Consider the following 21,314-nt stretch of genomic DNA (forward strand, 5'->3'; position numbering starts at 1 on the left):
AATATTCTAAAGTTGTGATATTTAGTTTGAATGATGAATCATTTGTAACCATAGCAACCAATTGTCAGCAATTCTAGAATAAAAGTTCAAAAATACTCGAAGCGTTTGAACTTAGACACTTGCCAAAAATAATTTTAGGTTATTTGAATTTCGATAATTCATATTTAAATTATCATAAAATACAATTCTATTTCTTAATTATTTTTTCTTATAAATTTCTAAAATACTTAGAGGTCTGATTACAAGATTAAACTAAATTTAAACTCGGATGAGACTGCCAGGTACGAGACCTAAGCAACCAGAGCAGCACTGTACACCGCATTCCTTTGTTACTAATCCGGATCTGGACTCTTATGATCTTCTAGTAAAATAGTCTCTTCAACATTGTACGAGTTCTGGATGAAACGAAACTACGCGCACACACACACACGTCTATGGTCTATCACCGGAAAAATAAAGAATGCAGAACTCCAGTTCATGGCTCTAGAAAGACGGTCACTTGTAATGGAAATATTTTAAAATTAAATTAGATTTACATTCAGATGTTTTACATTAAAGCAAATGCGTCTGGGGACTGTGGATCTCCAGATATAAGTAAACTCCACGTATTCTAGAGATTAGTTTGTTTCGTCGATGAGCAAGTGCAGTTCCCTCGATGGAAAAGTCCTATTACTTTCTGTGGAGATGGATTATCGAAGTACCGACAGAAATTCCCCAGAAAAGAAAAATCTAGTCACACTACAATTGCCGTCATTTGTCAGAAAGCACTCTCAAAGAGTTGAGCTGCTTTGTCCAAAGAGAATAAAACTGAGTAATATGGATACGCAAAGAATAAGGTCACATAAAGAAGAAACATACGAAGATTAACGATAGAAAAAGTACAAACCATCCTAAGAGAATTGTAGTATTATTGAAATGCTAGACCGTTATATAGTAAGTTTTAACCCTCCCAGACTAAACTCCACATGACTATAGTAACGAACATAAAACTAGAAACTTAATATTTTAAATACTAAATGAAGAGAAAAATAATGCAACTATTGGCATTATGGAAGAATTCCTGGAAAAATGGCTCAGTACTTTGAAACAATCAACTGCTATTTAATTGGAAAACTGTCAAAAGAATACGCTCTATGAAATGAGCAGTGACGTCACAATGGAAATGTTTTTACTCATGTTATTGATAACTATCAGATTAATGCAACAATTAGATTGCTAGATTAATATTACTAATTTCTTCTGCCATTGCATTTCCACTGTTTCATACATTGTTAAAAAATGTTCAATATGGAATTATGGGGGGGGGAGGTTCAAATGGCGGCTGAAAGTGAAAGTTCTTGTACTGAAGGATATATTCAGCTGTTTATATTTTTAGTCTTCATTCCATAGGGAAACCTTGAAGAGAAAACATTACCCAATGCACACTGAGAATCTGAAAACACGGTTCTCCTGAATGGATATATTTTGTATTTTAAATTTAGAAAGGAGAAAGCGAAAGAACAGTCTTTTAAAGAAATCAAGCCGTGGACAATCGATAATATTTTTCTATTGCGATCAGAAGCAAATAAAAAAATAAATAAAGTCTCCTAATAACGTACTTGATACGCACACTTAACAATTGAAGTCAGGTGACGATCAGGTTTTATTGTTGCACGCGATGGATAAAATGGTTCTGTTTAAATCCAAAGGCAATTGCAAGTGGCTTGTATCACTCGTATCAAAATTGATTTCCACTGCCACCAATGACACGGTGTGTAATTCTCCAGAGTAGTCAGTTACAAATGAAATGTCCTATACGTCCTATTGGATGCATTAAATCAACTGTTTTCGAAATTCCAAGTTGCAAGACACGGGCGTGAATTCTGTGTATATAATATAATTAACAACACTAAAATAATTAGTTTTAATATTCCACATCATGCGAATCAAGCTGCTTTGCCACTAGGTGGTGTTGAATTCTCCGGGGAACAATCACACATTAACTTAATGTAGGTTTCACAGAAATCACTTGAAATGCTTACAAATAAACATTTTCTTGCTAAATAATTAAAGAAAAGTTTATGAAGTTTGCCGAGATGCTATTAAAGTTAAGAATTTAAATGAAGACGAATATGCAGTCTCCATTGCACCAACACACGCACGCAGAAACCAGTTTCGTACGATAAACACGGAGAAAGTAAAATAAATATGCAGGCAGCAATTTTCTCCACCTGCTCCGTCTTGGGATGTAGCATTTGTTGCAGTTTGCATCTGTTGGAGACAAAGGTCGCAGAGCCCAAGAGAAATGACAGAACACGCGCCACATCGCAAGTACAAAGATGTAAGACAAAAAATCTTCGAAAATAGAAATTTGGACTGCTGCGAATATTACGATTGGCATACAACGGCAGTCTGAAAATGTAAGGAAACGTAACTACAGCGAGATATGCAAGTGTTAGGGACAATCACGTACAGAAACTGTGAACAGTGCCTAAAAGGTGGATGAAAAAGTGTAATGGCGACTACAGAATCGTAACATAGCGTGTTGGCATAAAATCTGCCTGAAGAAATCGATTTCATCATCCAAGATTCATAGAATACACCGTCTTAAGAAAGCAGATGTGTGCCGCAAGACGTTTAATGTACACAACTGAAATGTTCATTCAAGTTTCAATAAATTATTCTTTCATTGCGAGTAAAAAATCACGAAAACACAGATGATGTTCTGACGAGATGTGTAATTAATATCAGATTACGAAAGAGTTCGTTATTCTATAAAGAGGCAGCCGATCTTTGAATGAAGATTACTTGAAGGTGGGTGCTCGCGATTATCAAACACTTTTAAAGAATTCATTTATAAATATTTTATGCGTGGATATACACCGCTTGGAAAGAAGCCAGCGGACACGCTCATGGACAAGATGCGCCGCGTCACTTAATGAGTCACCTGTTTCCAGCCGTATAAATGGGAGGAATACGATGCTCCCCAAGTCAGTGCAACTGTGCCCACGTGAAATGGATGCGAGACGGGAATTGACGGAGTTTAAAAGAGGCATTATGATAGGATGTCACATGCAAATCCCATGTGTCCGGCACCGAGACTCCACATGGGTTTTCATTGTAGGAACTGCAAGGCCCACATTACTCGAACTTGTTGGATTCTGATTATGTAGAGATTAGAGTAATTATTATTTGCTTCAGAATCCAACATGATCTTCCATCACAAAGGCTAGACTTGTAAATATTATTTAATGTATATAACTTATTTTAAAACTTAATATTCATATAACTACCTTAATTTTGTCAAATATTTAATTATTTAATCAAAGGAATGTGTTAATGATAATAAGATTCTGTATTAAATATTATTAAGCTATTTTATTTATTGTTATGTCAATATTATAAGAACTTGTATTTGTAATTTAACTACGCATTTATTGAAATGCAAATATTCTATTTATTCTTGTTTGTGAAAGTTTAACGTTATGTAATAACGGAATCTAGTTGTATAGCCTAATGTAACATTCGCGAGAATGTTTACGTTTATCGGTTGTCATAGAGACGCGTGAAATAAACGAGCGTGAGTGGAACAGAGCGTGGACTAAATAAAGAGGAGAAAATATATACGTAGTAGGGGAGTCGGAACGGAATTTTGGAACTAAAAGGTAGCAAGGAGATAAACTAGAGAAGTAGAAGTAAATAAAAGGTTCTTAAGGGTAGGAGTTGAGTGGATATTTTTTTATAAGTGAGCAAGGACGAAACGAGCTTTATAGTTAGCTGAAAGTATAATCAGCACTAATAATAAAAAGGAAATTAATACTACAATCGGATAAAATAAAAATCTGAATGTTTAAGGAAGAATTCTGAATGAACCCGGCTATTCTAGAATTGTGGCTTATTTCCGATTTGCCCTAAAAAGAACCTCACGGTGTTTAATTAGTTTATGAGTGGTAACGACGATAGTTGAAGTACTCTGTAATTGAAGTCTAGAATTCTAAAGTGCGTTTGATAGTGCTTTAAGTATAACCGTGGATAAGTCTTGTAGATGTGTTTTATTTGTAAGATAAATAAGTTCCAAAAGTTTACTCACAACATAAATGATGTACTAGGAACTATTTCCGGTAAGGTTTATCATAGTGTGTTATTTCTATGCTTGAAGAATTGTGTGTTAATTACGCTATGCTTAACGCTACTTTAATTGTGGAAACTTTTTGTGAATGAGAGTTGGAGATAAGAATTGTTTGAAAGATATTTTCAGCTATTAGTGCTTGTAATATTTTGAACTTATAGCATGACTGAGAATTGTGTGAAAACTGACTAGATTGGATGTTCCATTATATTAATTTAAGTGTAGAAACTTTGTAATCCAGAAGCTGAGAAAGTACATGTGAAGACTTGGAAGATTGTGCTATTGAGATTATCTAAACTTAACGTTTGACTTGTTTCTAGTATAAGAAAATTAGAAGTAATATTTATGTATGTGTTATATGACCTATATTAAATGTTTCATTGGTTAATCTACTATTGTATTTGCCTGAATTTCTTTTTACTGCACCGTTCACAAAAATTCGAATCTAGCGGGAATTCCAGAAAGAGAATATATACTTCGGCCTGATTGAATGAAAGACTGCTAACTAACTTTGAATTGATCCTACTATTTCATATAGACTTATCTAAGGATAGAGTGGCGCAGTATAATAGAAATTTCTCTACCCTTAGATTAGTGATCAATTTACAATTAGTTGTGTTTATTTAGGTGAAAGTGACTTGTAACAAGATGGCGGATTCGAACACAACGTCACGACAATACTGCGTCGTCTTCAGTGTTGCACAGATCGTGTACGGTAGGAAGTGGAAGCATGGAAAGCTATGTTATCGAGCGACGAACCACACTCTTCCGAGCAGATGGCTAGGCGTGGAGATGGGCGGATTCACGGTGAAGGCCTCTTGCCAGAGTGCGTAACCCCAGCTATGAATTTCGGAGTTAGCGCTGTGATGGTATGGTTCCTTTTTACTGGTTTAGCCTCCGACCTCTGTTTGTAGTGCCACGAACACTGAACTCCGAGAGGTATCTTGAACATTCTAGACAATGCAATGCTTCCTACTTTGTGGCGTTTCTATGGAGCTGACCATTGTCTCTTTTAGCAAGAGACAATGCACCGTGTTATAAGGATGTTGCTGCTGTAACTGCATGGGTTGTGGATGTGAACGTTACTACACTAGATGCTTCCCACAGTGCCCTGATCTCAACCACACTGAACATCTGTGGGATGAACTGAAGAGTCGAGTGAAGTCAAAGGACGTCCGCCCCACAACAGTCCAGGATCTCATTACGTGCCTACGGGAAGAATGGTCCAAATATTCCCATGGATCGCTATCTAACGCTTGTGGAAAATATGCCCCATAGGATTACTGCAATCATGGCAGAGAAAGGAGGTCCTACATCTTATTAAGGTGGGCGCTATGGATGTTAGTTCCTCACACCATGGTGTCCTTTGACTTCTTTACAAGTAGCGTAAGATTAAGCACAGCTACGACTTATTTCTAATGTTTTCGTGCATTTAAAATTTCTCTGGTTCAAAGATGGAACGTGATACCCTTTAGCCAAATTACAACCTTACGCGTAGATGCCCTTAATAAGAACAGAAAACAAATGAAGAAAATTACGAGCTCATAATTTGCATAGACTTTGTACTTTTCATAAATCACCTTAAACATATTGGTAATCCAAAGTGGGATGGAAAATTATGTTATTTGGTCCCTAAATAGGTTCCTCGGATTATTTAGTCAACACATCTGCAGATCTGAATATACGCTAGTTCTCGGAATTTTCATACAAAATGCTCGAAACATGAACGTGATTATGAGAACTCCATTCGTTTTCCTGCGACATTGTGTATCCTCCAGTAAAACCACACACACTGCCGAAATGTCCAGAGAATGCTGAGGGAAGAAAAAATCAAGTCGGGAAAGAAACAGGTCAAGTAATTTCAGATAGCCATAAAATACATATTAGTTGTATTATTTGTATAGTTGACAGCATTCGTGACTTATTAAAATAGTTCAAATGAAATGAACAAATTTCAATAGCGATCCTAAATACGAAATTATATTAAATTTCATCCAGGCCAGTGCACACTGCTCCCGACTCTCTCTCACAACAGCAGCAGACACCATAATAACAACACGTTCGCCCACTGCATCAAACTATTGAACAGTCCCACAGGAAGCCCAAACGTATAAAACCCTTACGAAGAAACTATCCGCAATAGACTATTCCTGTGGTCCTTTGGTGCATTATTGTGAGAGTCAATCATGTTTTCGGTCAAACAGTGAATAGAAGGGGGGGGGGAGCGATTCAACAACTTCATGGAATAGCAATCCAAGTAGTTATTGAATAACATCAGAAACAACCACTGACTAATAATGCTGATTATTTTAAATAAAAATATTTGTAACTGGGTTGATCGTCAATAAATGTATACACAGTTCAAATAGTAAATCTTGCTTTATTTCAATAGCATTTTGATAGCACATGTTATGGTTACTATTTCCAGTTTATGCATCTTCTTCCGCAGTTATTATAATCATTAACCATTCCAGAGACTCCTAAATATTTAAGTGTTCTGTTTCCGATCTAATCTCTTTATAATAATACAAATAATACTCATCTTATGCAATATATAACAATTATAAAATAGAGCATTCGCAGTGTCAAAAAGTGCTTCAAAGTCATTTATATCACTTTATTCGAAAAAAAAGAAGTGTTGTCAGTTATTCGGATTTATGCTATCAATTCCAGATAGCTATTTCTTCAACGCAAGTTTTGGTCCAAATAATTTTTATATAAATTTCCATTGCCTGTCAAATCTCTTTCCATATAGCAAGTAATCAAGTGAAACTGAAGTATCGGTTCAGGACAGAAAATTGAAGGTTCAGTTCGCTGTTAGACTTGTGAGTGCACTCAAATCTTTCTCTTTCCAGCACAGTTTCGATCGTCCATCATCAGCAAATCGAAGAGTCAAATTTATTGGGCCCATATACGAATCTGACAGCTGGCTGCAAAGCGGAAACCGCACTCTGAAATCTTATTTTCCATCTACAAATCATAAGGTCCCACTTTATATAAAATAAATCTATTTTTTAAACTTTTAAACGTAATTTAGGAAACAACGTAAACTTTCTTACAGAAATTAAATCAAAGAAATAAAATATTCGTCTGAAAATTCCTTTTTTTTTTTTTGGAATTCCAACGGGATTTGAACCTGGGTCTTTCCAGCCAACCAAAGTTATAATCGCTGATTATTAGTAGTGAGATTGGCTTTGCAAACATCGGGAAAATATCGTTCGTCTGATCGACTTCCTTCTTTATGATTGATTTGGTCTTCAATAATAAGAAATGTCTCGGGTTTATTTAATTTCAACCCCCCCCCCTCCACTAGACGTCCCCCATTTCCGTTTATGTTATCGGTATAAGCCAGCAGATATCGGCACGAAAACGGGATTACTAACCCACTTCAAGAAGTCCGACTTCCGTCACTCAAAGATCCTCGCGGTGATAGATCGTCGGTAATGTTTACATGCGCGAGCCATTCATCACAGATTCGAGTCCCATCCGTGTAAAAGGATGTAGCTATCGATTTACCGTGATAAAGTCTCCCGTTTCCAATTCATTTTGTTTCTGTGTCGTCCTTTTCAGGCTTCACATTAAATGCCACTCTTTCATCGATAGCTTTCATTGTGAGCTGCAGATCTTATGAAGATAACAATCCTTTATCGTGAGATTAGAGTTCGTGAAAATGGGGCGGTGAAAGGGATGTTGTCGTCCTTACAATAGTACAAACACAAAATGCTCTGAAGGGTCACATTCTTTTTTCCCCCTAAGGGTAAACCAAAACGTAGTTGAGTTCATTGAACACTTCGGAACTTTAGTGTCCATTTATAGTATGCTGTGAGTTTTATTGAATGCTGATACTAATTCGGAGAGATTATCAATCTTGTTATTAACCCAACTCATGAGTATTCTTGTGTAATTTCTTTTTCTAAACGAAACTGGAGCAAAATCACACTACTTTAAATACTGAACGACCCCAGTTAAATAATTTACATATTGTTGAGAACACGCCTATAATTAGATGTAAATATTTAAAATCCATGTATGACTAATATACAGTGATGATCCAACAATATAAGATTTATTGTCGTCTGCTGTTTCGAAGGGATTGTTGAATAGTGCATTATATGGGGCACAAATACTTATTTAGCAGATGATTTAGTTCAGCAATGATGCCAACAATTTCCTGCTTTTCTATACAGTTAATCGTCTGACTTGTGCTATGGATAATACAGTATGTTAACCGATGCTTCGCCTCTTCAGTTAATAAGTAATTATTGCTCTCGGTAGTTGAAACGTAGGCAGTAATGACCATTGAGTTATAGCCAAAGGCAATAAACCTCAGCTCTCAATAACAATCGCAAGGATTGTAATACACATAAATAAAAGGTACTAAAATGGACAAGCTCAGTTTAATGGGGTAGATAGAGGATTTATGGCACTCTCTGATTTCTTTCTTCATACTTGCATTCATTCTCTCCACACTAAAGCTAGAACTGTTGTTTTTCGGGAACAAATATTTAAAAGAGCCAAATAGCCTGATGTATTCCAATCAAATCAAGTGAACGGATGATGATATCGAACGCGCACAGCTGCTAGGAAAGGTGGACGAAGTGTCTTATCTGTTGTCAGTGCTATTTTGAAAGGGGTATACTTTCTTGGTAAACCTAAGGACGGGACAAATGGCAAGTAAGCCTTCTGACGCACAGATAGCGACACGTGTTATATGGTTCACCGAGTTTTAACTCCCCAGAGACGGGAAAGGAAAATAAAGTAGGCAAGAGAAAGCCATTACAGTTCATTCGGGTCTATCGCGTCGACAAACTTTTTTTTTTTTTTTTTTTTTACTTGTTCAGTAAGCTGGAAATCTTTTTTTTTTTTCCATAAGCTGATTTTCTACAGAAAAGTTTTGTATACTTTTCAACTATTTAAGAGATTATTTATTATGTTGAAATGTTAAAGTCTTTTTCGGGAATTACCTGCACTGTCTTATTAAGAAAACTCCTCCTCACCCCCTTATAATAAAGTATTTGGGGTTTCTCAGATAAGAGCATGAGGCTTGTTTACTGTTTTGACTTTAGAAGCGGATCAGATTCGTGGAAATTTGAACAGCTGATTTTCAATTCACTTGTTGATTTTCTTTCCGATGTTGAATCTTCTTATGGAAGCGTATTTCAAGATTACCTTAACGTAATGTAATCTTAAATTTTTAAGAACATAGCAGAAAGATTAAAGAAGTATTTTGTATTATTTTAAATATCATGATGATGCGAATTCTTAGGCCTTTTCTTGACCAGTTTAACCAACCTCAGTTGCACGAAACTCTAGTTTTTTAAACTAAATCAATTTATATTAGCTAATTAAATAACAAAGCATACAATCAGATTAAATCAACAATGACGAATCATTGTTAGTTTATGATTGTTATGAAAGTGATCACGTGATTTTTATTTTAATATCACTTTCGGGAAATATGCGCTATTATTATTTTTATCATTGTTGAATAATTTATGCTCATTTTTCCATATATTTAGTACATTAATAGTGGATGGAAGTAATATTTTAATTATTAGTCCCAGACAAGATTTCAACATACCATTTATAAATATCTAAGGGTTTTTTTTAAAGTGTTTTAAATATAAAATTTAAATCAGAGTTACTTAATAGCAGGAAACGATACTTTTGAAATCGTAAAAATAAACCTGATTAGGGTAAATACGAAACAAAATATATTCAAACACTTTCCGAAGAGAAGTTTAATGCAAAATTGTTTCTGATTGCATTGTTGCTGCATGGAGGAGTTTCAACAATACTGTCATAATTGTTCAACTTACTGAACAATTGTGGTCGTATCCAGTTCACATTGGACAATTCTAATCAATGAATATAATACTTTTAGCGTATACATGATGCAATCGATAGAAAGAAATCTGTTTGAATCATTTCAATTCGTATATATTCCCAAGTAGAAAATAGATGTACATATTCTGGTACAGGTCACGAAGGAATGGTGGACAGGGGTATTTTTAAATAAAAAACATTCATCCACTAACTCAAATCACCACTGAAGGAATCTTAAAATGTCAGATGTCTGCAGCACATTGGTAAGCTTTTACTGAAACGTTTCTCTGAGAAATTGTGTTGTAGGGGAAATTATGAGATTTAAGGGATTCAACTAAATGATCCACTGGATATAAAAATCGCTGGAAGACTCCTTGTTTGGATAATACTTATCCTACGAGAATGATAAACCGGCAACAAAAACGTGTTGGACAAGCATCACCTTAAATAATATCCCACTGTAGTCATTCAGCACTAAAAGATTACGACATCGGCCTGAAGAACACACGCAATTGATAGCCATATTGCACTTTGCAGGTAGGTTACTTTCCGTAAGGGAATTCAAACCCAAGTTTCTCCATCGGAGGAGTATTGTCGATTCCGGTAGAATTATAGTGGCTTTCGATATAAGGGTTTATCTTCCTATATTCACTAATGTTATTTCACATCAACAAATACAGGTGTAAAATTGATTTTACTCTTAATATATTTTATGATTTAACAAATTATACTGAAATAAATTATGTGCAACTCAGACACCATTTCCTTAACCCGACCGCAAACACACGAGAGAGAGAAAGGCAAAAATACGAAGTAAAACTAATCATATTTAAAGTGTATATTATTTCACAGACTGACTTTCATCCTTTTAAATCAATTTCAGTGGAATACCCCAATCTAGTTTTGTAGCTTTAACATACTAGAAGGGAAGCGATCTGCACCCGCCCCAAATGCCTACACTACGGCAAACCTTATTACAGATAGAAGGGCTGGTATTTCTTATAAAATAAGGCAGCAGCAGCACAAACAGCATCAGATATATTCTTGGGATGATCTCTATTTTGGGAGATGGAATCACTTGATTTCCGATAGGGATGCCGAACTAATGCTCATGAATGGAAAAGTGTCTCGGTAATCTCCCGGCTGCCCTGCAGCGCATCAGAGATTTTTGAGGCTGCCAAAAGTTTATCGGGTTACAAACATTCCTCGCACATCGGGGACCGCAAGATGAGAAGATGCTCGGCATCTAAAAGATTATCGGCTTCGGGCAAGTTATTTTAATGTTTTCGTAACCCCCATCTTGTTTTGTTCCTAAGTGGATCCCCTATTAATAGCCTAGAGGTAGATCGCGCTTTTTCGTATCACGTATATCCCCCCCCCCCCCCCGATCAACTACTTATTTAAAAGAACGACTTGAAAGATCAAGCTCGTAAAATATACGTAATGGGTTTTTATGATTATAAAACGGAACCTCACTCCTCAAGACTAACTTGCATTACTCCTCTCCCAGATGAATTAAGACGTATTAGGTAAGCAACGTCTTTAACTTCGTCATATCTAGTCTCGTATTATTAAGAACAAATTTGGAACAATGAAGGTGTTAAGACTTACTTCATCGATGAAGGTAATGATCGAAGATAAAAAAAAAGTCTAAACAAATTTCAAAATTCAGGAAAAATGCAGATACAGTTCGAAATTAAAAAAAAAATGAAGTTCAAAATTCAGAAAATACTTCAGAATTTAAAATGTACTCAAAAGTTCAAAATGCACTCAGGTGAAGTTCAAAATTCAGAAACAAAGTTCAGAATTTAAACAAAAAAAATCTGAACCCTCGTAATCGTTTTCAAGTAGTCTTGGATGAATGTACTTCTTAAGCATGTAAAGATATTTAGCAATAAGGGAATGAAAATTGTCCATTGAATTACTGTAGGATTAATAACAGAAAAAATGTATACTTTTCAAATTGGTTTTACATTTAGAGAATTTGATAATTATGAGAACCCATAAGAATAAATTTTGACAATAACATTCTGAGCACCTGAATCCAAAAATGTAGAAAATGCAGGCAAGTACAGAACACACCATAAACTGAAAGCCATTTAATCCTCTCGGTTGTAACTAAACAATTAGGGCAAATAAAAGTCTTATTACAGGCTATTATGGGGCTACTAATTATTTAGAATTCTAAAAGTTCTGTTCTAGATAATTAATCTCCTTCTTTCATACCTTCTACATACAAGAATAACAATTTTTAAAGCTTACAGTGCACGAAAATGGTGTTATGGTTCTGATTTGCTGCAGTTTATACAGTTTGGTAGGCACCCTCTTGGATGTAATGCAAATAGCAAGGCTCGAAGTTTATGTAGTAGATAATTAATTCACATCACTCCCTTCGCCCCCTTGGGGATTAGATGGATTCTGGCTCTTCCTTTATTAATGAGTTCGCAGAATTCTTTTAAAGTTCATATTTTCGTGGAAGTATTCTTTGAGAGAATTTCTTACAAATTACAGCTAAGAATGTATTGTTTTGAACACACAAATTTCTTTCACTGCGATTCAAAAATCGCAGTGAAAGAAATTTGTGTGTGTGGCGTTTCCCATTAGAAGCAGTTGATTAAAGGCGTTTTCTATTTAATTTTATAATAAACTTTTACCGAATTTCGAAACACAAAATTATCTGTCATGAGAAATATCTAGGGTTATCCAATCGCTATCTTTACGTAAATTATTTATTACTTCTATATTATCTAACAGGCTATCTGTATTAAATATTTTGTGCTTATTATATTAATCTCAGCATCCTTTTCGCCAAAAACTATCCCTCTTTCGCTACATCGCGAACTTTTTAACTAATTTTATTTTTTACGAAGCTGAAGTCTAAAATATTCTTCTTCATACGGTAACTTATATGCATCCATTCAAGTCTAAGGGGATTTTCATAATGGAAACACCTTTTCAAATCTAAATGGAATACTTTAGGACAGTAAAATACACGCATTCGTGTTCGTTTGCTTATTGGACATGCGTGAAAGGACTTACCAATTTCACAACTTTTTACGTAATAGTGAAATATGAAGACACAAATTTGGTTACCAGAGAATGAAAAAGTCTTCTTAAACTATTCATGGGTGAACAATTGCATTATACTTATGCGAGAGCACATCACGTAGTCAATACTAATACAGAAACAATGGCCACTAACAAAGACTCAGTCAAAGATTAAGTTACATAACATTTAACACACGAAATGGTTGACTTAAAAATCGTATTACCTCATTTGTTATGAAACTGGGTGTGAAGCAATTCAGAAAGCCTTAGGAAAAAATGAAGATATGTTTTAAATATCTGTGAAAGGATCTTTGCTCTTTTACAAGTTGAATTCGATTCTCATTAGGATAAGGCATAAGAAATGTCATCTGAGATGCGAATATTTACGATGCACACAACCAGCTTTCTATTTTAAAAACGTGCGCATCCTTCTAGCCAGAGGCGTAATCTTTGTGAGAAAACCAAAACACCAACTGAGTAAAGGACATCATTTCAAAAAAGTTGTATAATTGTCTTTTGAAGCTCTGAGGAAGACCAACGAATTCAAAACGATTGTAATGGAATCTTAAAAGGAATTATGCAACTCTTCTGAGGCTGTAGCTTCTATTAATTCAGTGTTAAAAGTGGATTTAGTGTATTGATCATTGCCCCCTGACCGCAAGGTTATAAAGTTAATAGCATTTTTATTACGTTTCTCGCTTAACGTAAATAAGCCGGAAGTTTTATTTTTTACGATTGAATATATCCATCGTGAGCTGAATTTTAATAAAGTTTAACAAAATTTTAAATAAAATAAGGAAATTAACCCTTTGTTAAGGTATTTCATATTCTTAGCAGTCCCAAAGAATGCACTGGCACATTAAAGTTCGGTAGGTGCCGAAAAATGAAGCGTGGACCAGATTTGAAGCAGTTATTAACCGATTTTTAGGAATGACGAGGATCTAATAATGTTCAGAAAATTCAAATATTTGGGTAGCATTAATTAATACACAAATGACGTCTTCCACATTGGATCTTAGACCTATTGCGAAAGTGTTCATTGCAATCCATTTAAATCTTCAATATAGTTAACATTTCAGTAAGTTTTATTTTATTTATTGTCCGTTGTAATTATTTGTAAAATGCATTTGCATCGGTTTTTATTTTTCCATCTTCCCCGGAGTTATGAATTACGAATACACCCCATCTAGGACGGATAAGATCAACTATACATAGAAATATGCAATCCTCTTTAGATATAGTTCGCCTACCGATTAGATATCCTTCGACACTTCTGCGCATGCCAGAAAAAGGAGAATCCATTCCGATAATAGGGTAATCAGTCCGTATTGTGGGATGAGTTGTTTATTATTACCGGTCGGAAAATTAACTTCTCTTTCACGATTATTGTAGTTAACTATGTTGCTTGTATAACAGTTGGAAAATGTTACCTATAGAGCACGTGATTTCGCTTGTTGGCGACCAATTCGTACGTCTTTCATTTCTTTTTCCCCTTCAGCATGAATCGACTATTCTTGGCAAGACGCCAAGCAGGGACCTACAAACGGTGGGCGAACTATACTCGGATTCTCATGTATATGATTTTAAACAAATGAATACTTTTAAGTTACCATTCTTAGGAAGAATACTTTTCTGAGGAAAAACATGCGCAAATTACTGCAGAAAAAAGTCAAGACAGTGTATCGAAATTAATGCACTTTGTCCATTAGATAGCGATTTGTCCATTCAGAGCAAAAGATTTTTCTAATCGGTATTTATGTTAATTCTCCGGAGTCGATACCACTGTAGTCCATCCGGAAACGAATAAATTGCTCGAGACAAATTATTACAACCATCATTATCACCACGTATCTTGTTTCACTTCCTAAGAACCCTTGTAATTTGTCTTCAAGTAATCCCAATTGATTCACAACTACTTAATCTCCACTTGATTCGCGTTTCATTAGCAGCACTTTTCGAATGCGGAACCGAAAACATTCCCAAGTCATTTGTCGGGCGTCTTTACGTTCGAAGTTCATTACAGGAAATCAATAAAATCTTTAATTGACACACACAAAAACTGTGCAGTTATAATTATAGTTTGTATTCCACCTGGGTGTAATTAAAGATGGCAAAGATAAAATGAAATACTTTGATGCGCTTAATTAGAGTGTATAATACTTCGGAATTATTTAAATGTAGGATTAAATGAAATATCTGTTCTCTGGTATTCGCCCAGTTTAAAACGACAAAGCGGAAATAGTTAATTTAAGAGAGGTCCCAATACGTACATTCAACCGACCGAGTGATCATTTGGCTCAGCAATTAACATTTTGCGATTGGCTGAGCCAAATGATGAATGACTTCACATTTGGAAAATGATTAGGAATTAGAATGGCAAATTCACGTCTATGGTTGGGTTAATCTTGTATGACGATCTGTTCAAATTAATAGATTATTTTAAACCTCAAGTATTACGTAAAAATCTGAAATCAGAATCTGCGCTAGAAGGATATTGTAGCAGTATGAGTTAGTTTATATTTTCTCGTAACACGTGATCATTCGTTCCTAATTAAGGCATACCTTAAATGGGAAACTTTAATATCGTAAATAATTTGCAGCGCAGGAAACATTCATTACCATCCCCATGTAAATGTTGAGAATTTGTAACGTTTTCAAGTAGTATTTAGTAAAACTGTTATTTAGCATTTAGTAAAACCCAAAAACAAGTTATTGGTGAATGAAATATTCATAGAGTTTCCAGAATGTTATATGTTATCAACAGAACACTAGAAATATCGAATAACTGATGCTAGTGACACACCCTCGAATTTGATTGGTTAAAATACTAAAACGCATGCCGCATGTTCGGAGTCAATTTACACCTTAACAGCTGTTTATGAAGAAATTCCATTTGAGTTTGACATGAACGAAGTGTCTGTTTTTGCATCAAGTCATTTATGGCCAGAAACTCGTTACAAGTCAATACGATGTGCTAATGAAGCAACGGATGAAGTTGATATAAAGGATGACTCCACGGAGTATTTCCAGTATTGATTCGGAGGAAAATGAATTAACTCTTAACATTTCTATCCTGATGAAGTAAGGTTAACTTTTAACTATAATGAAACTGTGTTAATCATTTGCAAAATTATTGTACAAATCGAATCCCACAGCTGTAGACAAGATTGCTGATATGATATTAAGACATTACGGGTAATTACAGCTGGAGACCGACACTTGAATCCAACGTAGAACCGTAAGGTAACTAAATCTACGGCTGCAGAAAGATGTAAGATGAAAATAAACACCTCCAGTTAAGGTAAAAAGCGCTCTGTCCCTCAAATTGTCTCCTACAAAGTCATTTTTTTACTCGGATTGTTTGAGAAAATCATTTCGACACTACGAAAGTTGCATACTAAGCTTTCCCCTGCAGACACTTTTAATAATCGTAAGTTTGACAAGTAAATATTAAAACTCCGTTATCAAAACCGAATGGTAAAGTAAATGTACAAGCATCAACGTGCTCACGAGGAGAAGTGGTATGCACGGAATTTGCGGCTGATAAATTGTGGTAAAATGAATGCTATGATTTAAGTAACGTCAGAGGAACATACAGATGGTCAACATCGCTCCAAACCTCTTTAGGTGATCATTTTTGGAGTATTTTTTATATTTATTTTTGGTACGTGTTTTTTCCGTATTATAATTTTCTTCAACTCAGAATTATTTTTATTATCTGTGTTCTATTAGTTTTTAGTATAGTATAGTATTTAACAATTGAATTTAACAACAATTGAATTAGTCATCCTGAATACATACGTAATAATGATATTTATGTAACAATGATATTTACCTAATAATGATAATCGACAATAATGATATAAAGAGAATGAATAAGATAATTGTGGTTACTAATACACGACTGATTTTTTAGAAACGTGTTTCTTGTTTTCAACTCTTTTAATTAAACTCATCTTTCAGTAATCCAATAACTGTTTTAATAATAATAGCTGGATTTTTTTTCCCGAATATCACGAGGTTTTCAACCGAATGAATTTAAAATAAAACCCATCTAGAAGGAACCTGCTATTTTAATAATCCATAAATTCGCACAGTATAACCCGTTAATGAAACGGCCCGCGCCTGTGTGTTCTTATTGTATGGTATCATTGATATTACGAGGACATAAATGAATAAGGTAAGATTTTCAACGCCAAAAGCTTCTTTTATTGGCTCCGGTGTTGTGTGTTATTAGTCAATTACTTGTCCAGTTGATTTATCTCTTCTGTGAGGAGAGAAGAAAAAATAATTTCGAAATTTCTAAGAGGATCAATTCTTCGATTTCCCATGCTACCTATTAACCAGATTCTCATCCGTTGCATTCCTACTCATTCTGTGCAGAAAGAAGCGGCATTTGTGATGACCTTTCCGCTTTTTCTTCCTTGACAGACTTCATTCCCAAATCCCAATGAATTATGGAAGTGACCACATGGCATCCAAGTAAAAAGGTGAATGCAGTGTTAGAGGTGTCAACTCTTACGTGGCGTACGATTAAGATAGGTGAGGAGATCTCAAAGTAACACTTGGCTTAGCTCTACTCATACATTGTTATTTATATGTCACTAATGTTACGGACGACCTCTTTTACACCTCACATTCCTATCCTGCACGTCTTGTCTCTATACTATTCAAGTGTCTTTTGCGATACTTTATACAATGTAATGAAAGTTGTTCGGGTAAAGTATTTTTTCGTCTGTTCATTGGTTTTACTCTTTGCATTTGCTCATCCTGAACAGGTACTTAAAACAGTTGAAAAATTAACACACTCGGGGAAAAGCCTATCGAACATCAATTTGGTTGTGTAAGATCAGCAAATGGAAAAAGTAAAACTAAATGAACAAACGAAAAAAAAAATTCTATTGAATGCAACTAAGGGGGTGACTGGAATCAATCGGTAAGTGGTGCTGATTCACAACCGACGGCTACGTATCGTTAGTAAGCATATAACTAAAGGGGAAAAACTAAATATATTCCTTATTACCACAAAATATTACTTCTGTATAATTTCAGTGTAAATTTCTGTACTTATGAAATATGCACAGTTTCTTAGTGGGCCTGAAGTCTTTCTAGAGCTCGTGGGCAGATCTGAGATTTTTTTTAAAATTGGAAATGACTGAAGACTAACCCATTTCTTGCTACCTGGACAGTGGTGATAATCTATTTGACTTTACTAACCTTAATACCCCCAAAATCTTTCAAACTTTTAGAAGAAAAATACGGCGAATGTATTCCGTTTTCAGAAAATAGCGATGGTTCCAAAGAAATAAGTAGCATCGGCCGTTGCTGTGGTTGGTAATAATGGCGTTTACGACACGTTAACTTTTAGTGGTTGACAATAAGTCCATCTCAAAAAGTACCAACGGTTACATTTGACCGCTCCACTGCGCGTGTGTGATTACAACATAAGGCAATACTACCCAGGAGAAAGTGATGGATTATCCACCCCCGAATTCCTATTTTAAGATAAATTTGATGTAACCGAAATCTTTCTTACCCGAAAAGATAAAGACGTGAAGAGTGATACTGGTCTCAATCCATCCATAGATTCCGTAGGGTCACTCCATCCTCGGTGATGTGTCATACGACTCCTCAACCAGCTGGTCTTATTGCTCTTCTGGAAACCAACTCTCTAAAGACTAGTCCTCCAGATACATCAGCCATCCATAATTACTTTCTTCTTACTATTATATAAATACAGAAAAAGTACATTAAATCGGGTAGATTATAAAGATCCAGCATGACACATTGCAAAGAACGATTGTATGACACAATATAATTACTTTTTTTTTTAAATACCAAATATCACTAGTGGAATGGAGAACAAACACCGTTAGTAAACAACTGTCATAAATTCATTTTCCAGGCCATTAAATATAGAACAGCCAATATCACAAAACTTCGTATTTGTATAAATGGCATTTTTCGTTAGTAAATTGATTGTACTGTCCCTCCTTGCCACTGTCGAATGAAGGATGGAGATGGGAGATGTCAAAATCTATGGTAAGCTGTATGGATAGTACTAAAATAATAAGTATGTGTTCATTTAACTGTAGGATTTCTCCACACATTGATTGCATGTAAGAATGATGGAAGATCTCTATACGAAGATCATTTCTCTCCGTAAAGAGGTGTCAATTTTAGCATACTGACGAAAACCTAATTGCCGTAGTTTCTGTAACGTGTGGCATTTTGGGATGAAGTTAAAAACACGTTATACGATGTACTTTGACATGGTGTAAGAAGACTTCGAAAGAACACGTACTAAGTGACGTATAGTTAAGAGATAACGTACTGAATGAATACTTGCTCACTTAAACAGCTAAATCGAAATGTATTTGTATCATTTAATATCTCGAATCCAAATACTCAAGCAGCGCAAATCATACGTAACAGTTTCAAGAAAAAACTGCATTGAATTCAAGAGATAAAGTACACCAACAGGCACCTTTCCTTTCCTCTATCCAATACTCCACAAGTTTCATCGCATTCAAATTAAATCTTTTCCATTTGAATAGCAATGAGACTGCAAATGTCAATTCCACTCCTCGCTTAGCCTAAAACTATCCAAACATTCTTTGAGAAATTGAAACAGGAATGGATAGAAGCTGTTAAACGCGAATTTGATATTTGGGTGCCCGCCTTAAGCATGTTATCGGACAACACTGTTAGGCGACGCGGCTACGACACTGTGACAAGGACGAACACAGTGACCGATATCAGCTATTCAAAGTCCTTGACAATTACAATTAATGGCATCGAAACGACACAGAGGTTATCGGTGTACTTTGCTCAACACTCTCATTAAATAGTAAACTACACACTACAACTGTTGGTTAAAAGATAAAGAAAGATAATTAGAAGAAGCGAGATGAATAAAATGAAGATGAAAGAAACAAAAGGGGTGTAAGATGAAAACAAGAGACGCAAAATTAAACCGAGTGGGAGAGAGATTAGACTTTAAGATATCAGGAAAAGAGGAAATTAAAAAAAATAATATTATTATTCTACGTCCAAGTAGAATAATAATATATTATTCTACAAAGACTTTTTAGAGGTTCATATTTTTAATTTTGTTTTGTTTAAAATTTATGGTTTTAACAAAAATTTTAACAATACACTTCAGCAACATGACGTAACAATGAAGTCCATTGGATTCCTCTTTGCGCTTTTATCTCTATGATATTTCGTTGCTAGAATCGTCCGATCTGATTTCCGCATTGAAAACATCGTTAATGTCATTCACAGCGAAGCAGCCTCAAGCTGTACGTACCAGTTGGAGTACTAATGATGGCAATGCTGCATTACAGCATCAAGGCGGGGCACGTTATCAAATCCACTTCTCAAATCTAATCAATTTCTTCATTAAGCACTGTGCGGAATCATTCAACTGATTACTTTAATATCTCAAAAATAAACTCTTCATTTTTAGTTGAGAAGTAATTAAGTTTAAAACACATTCAATCCGGGAAATACAAATTAGGTAAGTTTAAGACTTGGAGAGTTAAGAATTCTCGCATGCGCAGAATATTTCTATTTTCTTTCATGTGTGATTATTATTATCATCACATTTAAACTTTTGCGAAAAAAAAATTACTTTTACTTTTTTGTGTGTATATATAGACTAATGAATTTGGATTTATTAAATTAAAAAACAATGTACTATTGGTATTAGTACTATAACATTAGTACTTTCTGATCTTCCAGTACTTGCAAAATATTGAGGTTATCGCGGTTGACTTACTTTATGTTTTCTCTGGGAATAGGCGGTCATTGTAATCAAATCTTGTTAGAGATTTGAATTTACCCCAACAGCTCATTGGTTGGATCAATATTTAATGTTCAAATAAATTTATTAGCGCTAGAATGAGAATTTCTAAAAACAGAAAGTGTTTAAAATAAATTCAGCTATGGAACATTGTCAAGAAATATATAGTCTTCCCTCCCCCAAAATAATTATACCAATCGTAAAATAAAAGCAAGACCGATACTCAAACTTTACAACGCATTGGTTGAACTCAGCAGCTTCACGTTTCAATTGTTGCATTAATAACAATAAAATATCATCAATCCAAACGATTTTAAGAACAATACTTGGGAGTATACAAAAAGAAAGTTACAGATCTGAATGACGTGTTGTGTGCCATGGAAGAAAGGATGACACCTTCACGAACCACAGTTGTGCAACTTTGTATCCCGGTGACCATGTAGCTTGGAAAATTTCATTTAGCCAATAACGTGCGATACAAGCACACATAAAAGTAATGTAAGTTATACTCCTTACGACGCCATA

General features: G+C 34.9%; 1 long non-coding RNA gene across 1 annotated transcript in view; it reads right to left on the reverse strand.

Moving 5' to 3' along the window:
- The window catches only part of LOC150106364 (uncharacterized), a 260,534-nt gene that overhangs the window by 161,504 nt on the left and 77,716 nt on the right, over positions 1-21,314 (reverse strand). Inside the window, exon 3 of the long non-coding RNA XR_016548304.1 lies at positions 18,519-18,705. This is a non-coding gene — a long non-coding RNA (uncharacterized LOC150106364). The remainder of the gene's footprint in view (positions 1-18,518; positions 18,706-21,314) is intronic.

This window comes from Typopeltis vanoorti, chromosome 5 (genome assembly GCF_054136105.1).
Source record: "Typopeltis vanoorti isolate ZY-2024b chromosome 5, IOZ_Tvanoo_1.0, whole genome shotgun sequence".
Classification (NCBI taxonomy): domain Eukaryota; kingdom Metazoa; phylum Arthropoda; class Arachnida; order Uropygi; family Thelyphonidae; genus Typopeltis; species Typopeltis vanoorti.